Raw genomic sequence first — 8,003 nt, 5'->3', positions numbered from 1 at the left:
AAGACCATATACACAAGTTATATTTTAGTTACTCCCTTTTTTTAAACTAAGGGTAATGAATGAATGAATTAGTGTTTGGCTAGTGTCCCCTCCCCCCATTAGTTACTCATTAAAGTGGACCAGACTACCCGTCAGTTATTCACACGGTTCACTTCACCTGCACTGTCAGCAAGTATTGTATAGGAAACTTTTCCACACCTTAATCATATCAAAGCAAATCCCTGTCATTGTTCAACCTTAAATGAAGTTAAGGTATTTTATGGCTTCAAATACCATTAAAAATATATTTGAAAATATATTGGAATTTAATATATCATGGCGTTATGAATGGATTGTATGCATACTTTAAGGGTATAACGTTCCATTAGGACTGACCAAAACCAAAAACCACCCCTTCATTTACAATCTTACGAGACCGTAGCTTTTCATTCAGTAAAGCCATACATTAAGGTGTTGTTTTGAAGGTTTGTGGTCAGTTTAAGTTATTTTTTTTACCACATAATTGTATAAACTCTGCATATAATTCATAATTAATGATGTGCACTTTAAGCTCTTTTTAAAAGACGATGTTTTAGGAATGAGATTCCACCTTTTGAAATGTATAGATAAGTTATAGTATGTCTGGCTACCATAATACAATCCTTAATATACTATTAAAACGTTTTCAGGAGTAAATTAGGGTTGAATGAATGATTTATCTTGACTTAGCTTGCATCATGATTTGTTCACATTAACCATTGTGTGTTTGTTTCACCGTTCAACCTGAGCTATTTCTTTACATGTCTCACAAAGTGACATTTGAATAATGTTCGACTAAAGAATGAATGCATTGTATGTAACTCTCATGTCACATTTGTATTAAATTGAGTGCTCATTCAGATTAAAAACGATATTGTACTGTATATATGCTGTGTACTGTATGTGGATATCCACCCACATAAACAGTGTTTCTTTTTCTCACGTATGTAAAAGGCAAAGAGGGCTTTATTTTTCTTATTTGCAAAGTTTATGGTATATCCCCTGAATATAAAGAACATGGAAATAATCCGATGGCACAACAGCGTGTGGGTGTCTGTTTGTATTGTGGGTGAATATACAATGCCTAAAGTCAATAGTGGATCATAAATGAAGGGGGAATTGTGGAGGTTGATTCAGTTCAGTGGAAATATGAGACAGTCTTATTGTGAAGAGTCACCTCTGTTACTCATAGTCATTGTATAATCTGTTATTGACAATTACTTTGTGTCATTAGTTTAAAAAAGTGATAACGGAAAAGTCAGTAGGACGAATATTTGTAATCCCCTGTTACGACTGGGTTTGAACTCAAATGCACGACTCACACAGGTTTTAACAAAAAAGGTTTATTCAAACCAAAGCTCTACTACAGTGGTCAAAAACTAAATTACTCTTAACGAGGAAAAACAGTTTCAAAACAAAGTCACTCTCAATGAGGAAAAACACTAGGAGCATGAATAACGAAATACTCAGACAACAAGACGTGGCTCAAAGCTCTGCTTGGGATTATTCCTGGCATGATACGCTGGTAGTTTGTCACAAGAAACGAAACAAACTGGCACAGGAGGACAAAGGGAGACGAGGAAAATGAATACACCAGGTAATGGAGAACAGGTGGAAACAATCAGGGGCGCGGTCGACAATCACAGGTGTGGGAGACACACAAGGAAGGGAGGTCAGAGTATCTGAAACGAGAGGGAAGGTTACTATTCAAAAATAAAGGGGAAAATCACTAGACAAAGACAAAAACACTAAACTAAACTAACATAATTTGCGAGAGATGACATCCACCTGTCTGACTTTCTTTCATGTTTCCGGCTTACTGTAAGTGTGAAATGAATATGACAAGAACATGCAAATGTGAACTACTAAAACATATCTAAAAAAAAAAGATCATGACGAGAAGAAAGGGGGGGGGGGGGGGGGGGGGAGAGCTGTATGCAAATACTATGCAAACATCACATCCATTTCTGGTAATGACACTGAATTTCAATTACTGCAATAAATTCAAAGTTCAACATGAATGAGTAAACATTACGTCAACCAGCCGTAATCAGAAACACAATCTTCTCTTATGGCGGTGCACTAAAACTCCACCAAGGGTTTGCATGAGTGAAAGAAATGCATTGTTTAGGGATGTTTCCTTCGTCTTTCTATTTTCATTATCACATAAACAGACATTTGACTGTTTTGCCTTTCAAAGCATTTCACCATGTTCTGCCACAGAGAGATCTCCAGTGATAATGATCTTTTAATGTAATAAAAAGTAATCATTACTGTAATACATGTTGTTATAGTAGGACATGTTTCCGTAAGTGTACCTCCTCTAGTTCAAAGTACATCTCACATGTATGACAGTACTCAAATGTCACATCCAGATGGCTAAAAAATAACTTTTAGTTTAGTGATCTGCATCAGAAAAAGGCAAGAGGAGTCAAACATTATATTGTATATGTACTGTAGGCGGTTAACAGATGGTACACCTTAAAGCTTTTTTACATAATTTTTGTTGGCTTGCTGAGAAGCTGTTGTGTAACTTAGGCCATTGACTCATTTCCTGTATTTTAATTATAGGCTTTATTTTAAAGAGTATAGGGAACTTGTATATTGTTTTATTTAGTATAGACCAGAAATAAACCCAATAGACACAAGTGTATGATGCAGGGGTCGGAGAAGTATTCAGTTCCTAACTTAAGTGAAAGTACCAATACATTAATGTCAAAGTACTCCATTAAAAGTAAAACTCCTGTGTTTAAAACCTCACTCAAGCATAAATACAGCACTTTATATTTCGTAGCTGCTACATTGTACTGCCATGTGGTAAATGCTTATATGCTGCTCTGCTCATGCTCTTTCTGCATATCATGTATTTATTTTGCTATGTATATAAATGTCATGTTCTTAAATGTTGTATGTGAGGGACTACGGATGGAAACTAGCTCAAAGCTAAAATCCGGCATGTTTACGTTTTTAAACCATTATTTGTTTTAAATGTTCATCAATGTGCACTGTCCCTCTTCAAATAAACGATTAAATGAAATGAAAAATACAGAGGGCTTAACAGCAACATTTGCTGTTAATGTTAAAGTACTCATTCTGCCTCAGTCTTTCATATCTTATATCTCATAATATAAATGACATTATTGGAGTTAATAGTGTTGTTTACAGCTGTCCTTATCAAGCATTTGATAATTGTTTACCTTTTGTACATTAAACAGTTATTCCACTGGTTTAATCTTGAAGGATTCATCACCTTAAAGGTTTATCACATGTTTTTTAATGCACAATCTGAAAAAGTACCTAAAGTGAGGCTGTGGCGCAGTGGGATATAATAGTTTTCCACAGAATGTAATGTATGTAAGTCGCTGTGAATAAAAGTGTCTAACAAGTGACATGTACAGCATGTCAGATATATCAAGTGGAGTACAAGTTCTATATTCACCTTTGAGATATAATGGAGTAGAAGCATAAAGTAGCATTTAATAATGGAAGTACTTAAGTAAAATGTTGAGTTACTTGTACTTTACTTAAGTACAGCACTTGAGTAAATGTACGTGCTAACTCTCCTCCACCGGTATGATGAGACAACATAACAAGCTCACAACAAAACAGAAACAATTGGACTAACAACAAAATAAATTTAAAGCTCCCATGTCATGCTTTTCCGGTTATTACCCGTCCCCTTGTGTGTTATGAAGGTTTTTATGCATGTAAACGGTGTGCAGAGTCAAAACCCTCAAAGTACACCCTGTAGCGAGTAAAACTCTAACACAGAAAATACCTCCCCAAAACGCCTCGTTGGAGATACGTCACTGCCCATTTGATTCTTCCGGGTACCGCCTGATGTCATGCGGTACCCGGAACGAAATGGACCAATCCCGAAGAGCCGTTACGTTACGTCCGCGGAGCCGTTACGTTAAGCCCCCGCTGATTGGTCCAAATTGACCGATCCACGGACTTCCTCACACACACATCTGTGTGCAGGGAGCAGGCAGCTCAGCTGATTTCTCCTCCCTGGCTGCAGGCTGATAACAGACAGTTGGGATCGCGGCAAAATTCTCTCTGCAGACCCATTCTCACAGCGTTTATCAACCTTTTTCTTACTCAATATCAAGCCACACTTATTGTTTTTACTTCGGATGTGAGTTTGTGTGTGCTCAGGATGAGTTTGGCTGTGTTTGGCTGTGTATCCTAAACAAGGAAGCAACACCTCCACGGAGCTCAGCGCGATTCACAACGTCCCGACCAATCAGAGCACACTGTGCTCACAGGGAGGGTGGGGGCTGGAGCTTTTGGAGCTACAACGAGCCGTTAAAGGCAAATAGTGAAATTCGGTGAATACAAGTAGTTTACAGAGATGCTGTATGAGAAACCAATGTGAGTTTGGAAAAATGCACAGTATAAATCTATTTTAGTATACCTCAACAATGGAATTATGATCAGTGGAAATGGCCATGACACCTCTCCTTTAAAGGATCACTCTAACAAATAAGTACGTTGATACTACACACACACACACACACACACACACACACACACACACACACACACACACACACACACACACACACACACACACACACACACACACACACACACACACACACATATATATACATCTTATATATTGGCTCATAGTCCTACTCTTCACCAGAGTGTGTTTCTTCCCTTTCTTCATGATGTGTTGGGCCACCCTGCAGTGGTCTGTGTCAATATAAGCTGGCTTTGCAATAGGTTAGGGGTTTGCATTTTTTAAGATTCCTTGAATTCAAATAACTTCTCCATTGAGTTTTTAAAATATGTATATATTACCCAGCAGAATAATTGTATTTATTGTCTGTAGAACATTTTCATCCAGAACCGCAATGAAAATCTACAAAGATGTTGATTTAGAAAACATATTGTGGACAGCTCTGAATATTGGTCCACAAACTTGCAAGATTTGGACGTTAGAAACCCGAATGCAACCGGTCCTCCTTCTTCCTCAAAAAGGAGGAACTTTAAGTAATGACAAACTTCTGTGATACAGTGCCATCTGGTGTTTGATGCAAGGCTGAAAACAATGGTGCAAATTCAACAGGGATGTTTGTACTTGCCATGTCACTGGTTATTTGTAATTGAAACAAACTTATATTTAAAGAATATTAAAAGTCCTACCGCCTTAGCACTTGCAAAACTGACAACTTACGTACTTAAATCTAGATTTCCCTTGTTTCCTAAAGATTGCTTCATCATGTAAATTCTGATGTGAAGCAAGATGATGGGTGTGACTGACATATATATATTATTTTTTTATCAGTTCAGAGTATAACTACCACCCTACCAAACTCATAGTTTGTATTAAAAAAAGCTGTTTATTTAGTTCTTGTTTAAACACACACAGGAGTCAGCCATTACAGACATTACTATGAGCCCCTCCTGGAAGACCCTTTGCTGTGTTTTGCTGGTGGCACTGATGGGTAAAAACACCTTATTTACTTACCTATTTACGTACTATTGTATTGTGTCCATTTGCATGTTTTTGTTGTCTGTTTTGAGCACTAGATGGCGTAATAGGACACAGGATATTTGGGTGAGCAAACAGTTTTCGACCGTGTCGGAAACATACACTGTTTTGGGGTTAATAGATGGTAATAAATTATTACCATCTATTAACCCCAAAACAGTGTATGTGTTACTAATAATAGCAATAATTTCATAAGTCGTAAATGCAGTGTCCACGCGTCTAACGAAAAATCACAGTATCAATCCATGGAGATATTGAGTGGCAATAGTCACCACACTTACTTACATACTTACTAGTTTTAAACACATTTTTATGAACAGTAGGATGGTTTGGTGTGATAATAAGCTTGTGATATGATGCTGACTAAACATTAAATTAAGCATTGTTTATGTTTTATTCCATATTGCACTGCTGATGTTATTTCAGGGCCTGATATTAAAAACATGTATTTGTATTAGTAGTTCAATGGTTCAGTGTGTTATATTAAAGCTGTTGATGTTTAATAGAATAGAGAAAAAACATGTTTTAATAATTATTTTAGATTCTGCAGTGCAATTCTAATTTGTACATATATTTTCGAAATAAATTATTTCAGGGCTCTGATTTCAGTCATTCGGTTGTTCTGTGTGATTGTGATATCAAACTGAAGGTGTTTAAGAGGCAGAAAAACATGATTGTTGTTTTATTTTCTTACAAATATAAAGTTAAAAATATGAAAATATAACATTTAATATAAAGTAAAGTATAATAATCATTAAATAGTGATGGCAAACATTGAATAATAAAAAAAAGAAAGTGTAATCTCTCATTCTGCAGTTAATATGGTTCAATTATGAATGTAATGTCTACACTAGCCTCAACGCTGTGATTTAAAGTATGATTATCCTATCTCTTCTTGACTTAACAGGAGTATAACCTAATGTGTGAGCGAGGCCTGTGAGAAAGCTTTTTCCTCATGTTAAGAATACCAATATCCTCCTCCTCCTCCTGTTCTTCAGGTGCTCCAGGTGTGCTGGCCTGGGATCAGATCTCCTGGACCGGGCAGGTGACGGCTGGTCTCAGTAAGACGTTCACCTACTCCTCTTCCTGCAGCCCGGACTGCGTCTTCAGCTGGTCCTTTAAGGGCCGCACGGTCAACGGAAGCTCGCTGACGTGGACTCTTGATGGACGGGACAATACGCTGGAGTTACAGTGCAACGTGTTCAATCCACGAACTGGAGCCTCCAGCAGCATCAGCTGACATAGTCGACATTACTGTAGGAGTAAGTACAGCTGGTTCATCACTGTACCAGGTGTGCAGATGTGGAAGTAGTTAATATCACTTATTTAAAGGTCACCTATTATGCAAAATCCACTTGTTCATGTATTTTATACATCAACATGTGTCCCCTCTGTGTGAAGAGATTCTGAAAGTTTCAGGAAAAAAGATTCGCTCTCTTTTTGTCCTGATCCATTTATATAAAAACCTGTCGATTTTTTGGCTTGTGTAACCATTAGCCAATCACCAACCAAGGTAACACCCGCCCACCTTATCACCTGAATCTCCTCCTAGAGCACCAATAGGCGCTTTCACAGTATAGTTCCGATAGTTCTTGAAATGTTGCGTTCACACCAAAAAGATCCGGAACTAGACCTTAGTTCATGAGAACCTTTTCACTCCCTTTGTAGTCCCTGCTAGAGAGCAGGTACTTACCTGGGGAAAAAAAGGTTCCCATTTCTGATTGGCTGGGCGAATTGCAAACCACGCCCCGTAAAACTCCGAAATGTTTTGTGAAGCCGCCATTGTATTTGCTGGCATTAGCATTATTAGCATTAGCATTAGCCCAGCGCACCAACGGAGAGAGACTAACTTATGGCAACACAAAAAAAACATGGGAGCGGTGGAGTGATGAGGAGGTGTCGGCGTTCTGACGATTTACTCTGAAGGCTTCAGTAGAAGCTGCTGGGAGTCCCAGCAGCTTCTACTGAAGCCAGTCCCCAACTCCGGGGACTTCCGGCCGGGGACTTCGGGTGGCAGTATACGCCGTGAAGTTGTTTGCGGCCTGCCAGTAAACCCAAAACAGAAGAAGAAGAAGTGACGTCAGCGGCTTCATTTGCCTAATCCTCCCTCAAGGACTTATTCCGGTGTGAACGCGATCTGCTCTTTAGTTCATCAGAACTAAAGAGTTCTGATGAACTAAAGAGTTCTGATGAACTAAAGAGTTCTGATGAACTAAGTACGGCAAAGTACTTGGTGTGAAAACGCCTATTGTGTTAACCAAATATCTCTCAGAGGGGCGTGGGGAGTGGCTCCTTATTTTCATCTAAACTAAGTAACAGACAGAGAATCAGCACTTTTGAAACAGGGCTGAAACAGAGGGGATTATGGGATGCTGCAATGATCTGGTATTTGGAGCCAAACACTTCAGAGACATGTTTTATATCTGAGACCTATAATATATTGATGAAAAACAGTATAATAGGGGACCTTTAAGTACTGTAC

The sequence above is a fragment of the Trematomus bernacchii genome, unplaced genomic scaffold, assembly GCF_902827165.1.
Source record: "Trematomus bernacchii unplaced genomic scaffold, fTreBer1.1, whole genome shotgun sequence".
NCBI lineage: Eukaryota > Metazoa > Chordata > Actinopteri > Perciformes > Nototheniidae > Trematomus > Trematomus bernacchii.
Note: the sequence above shows the minus strand (reverse complement) of the source record.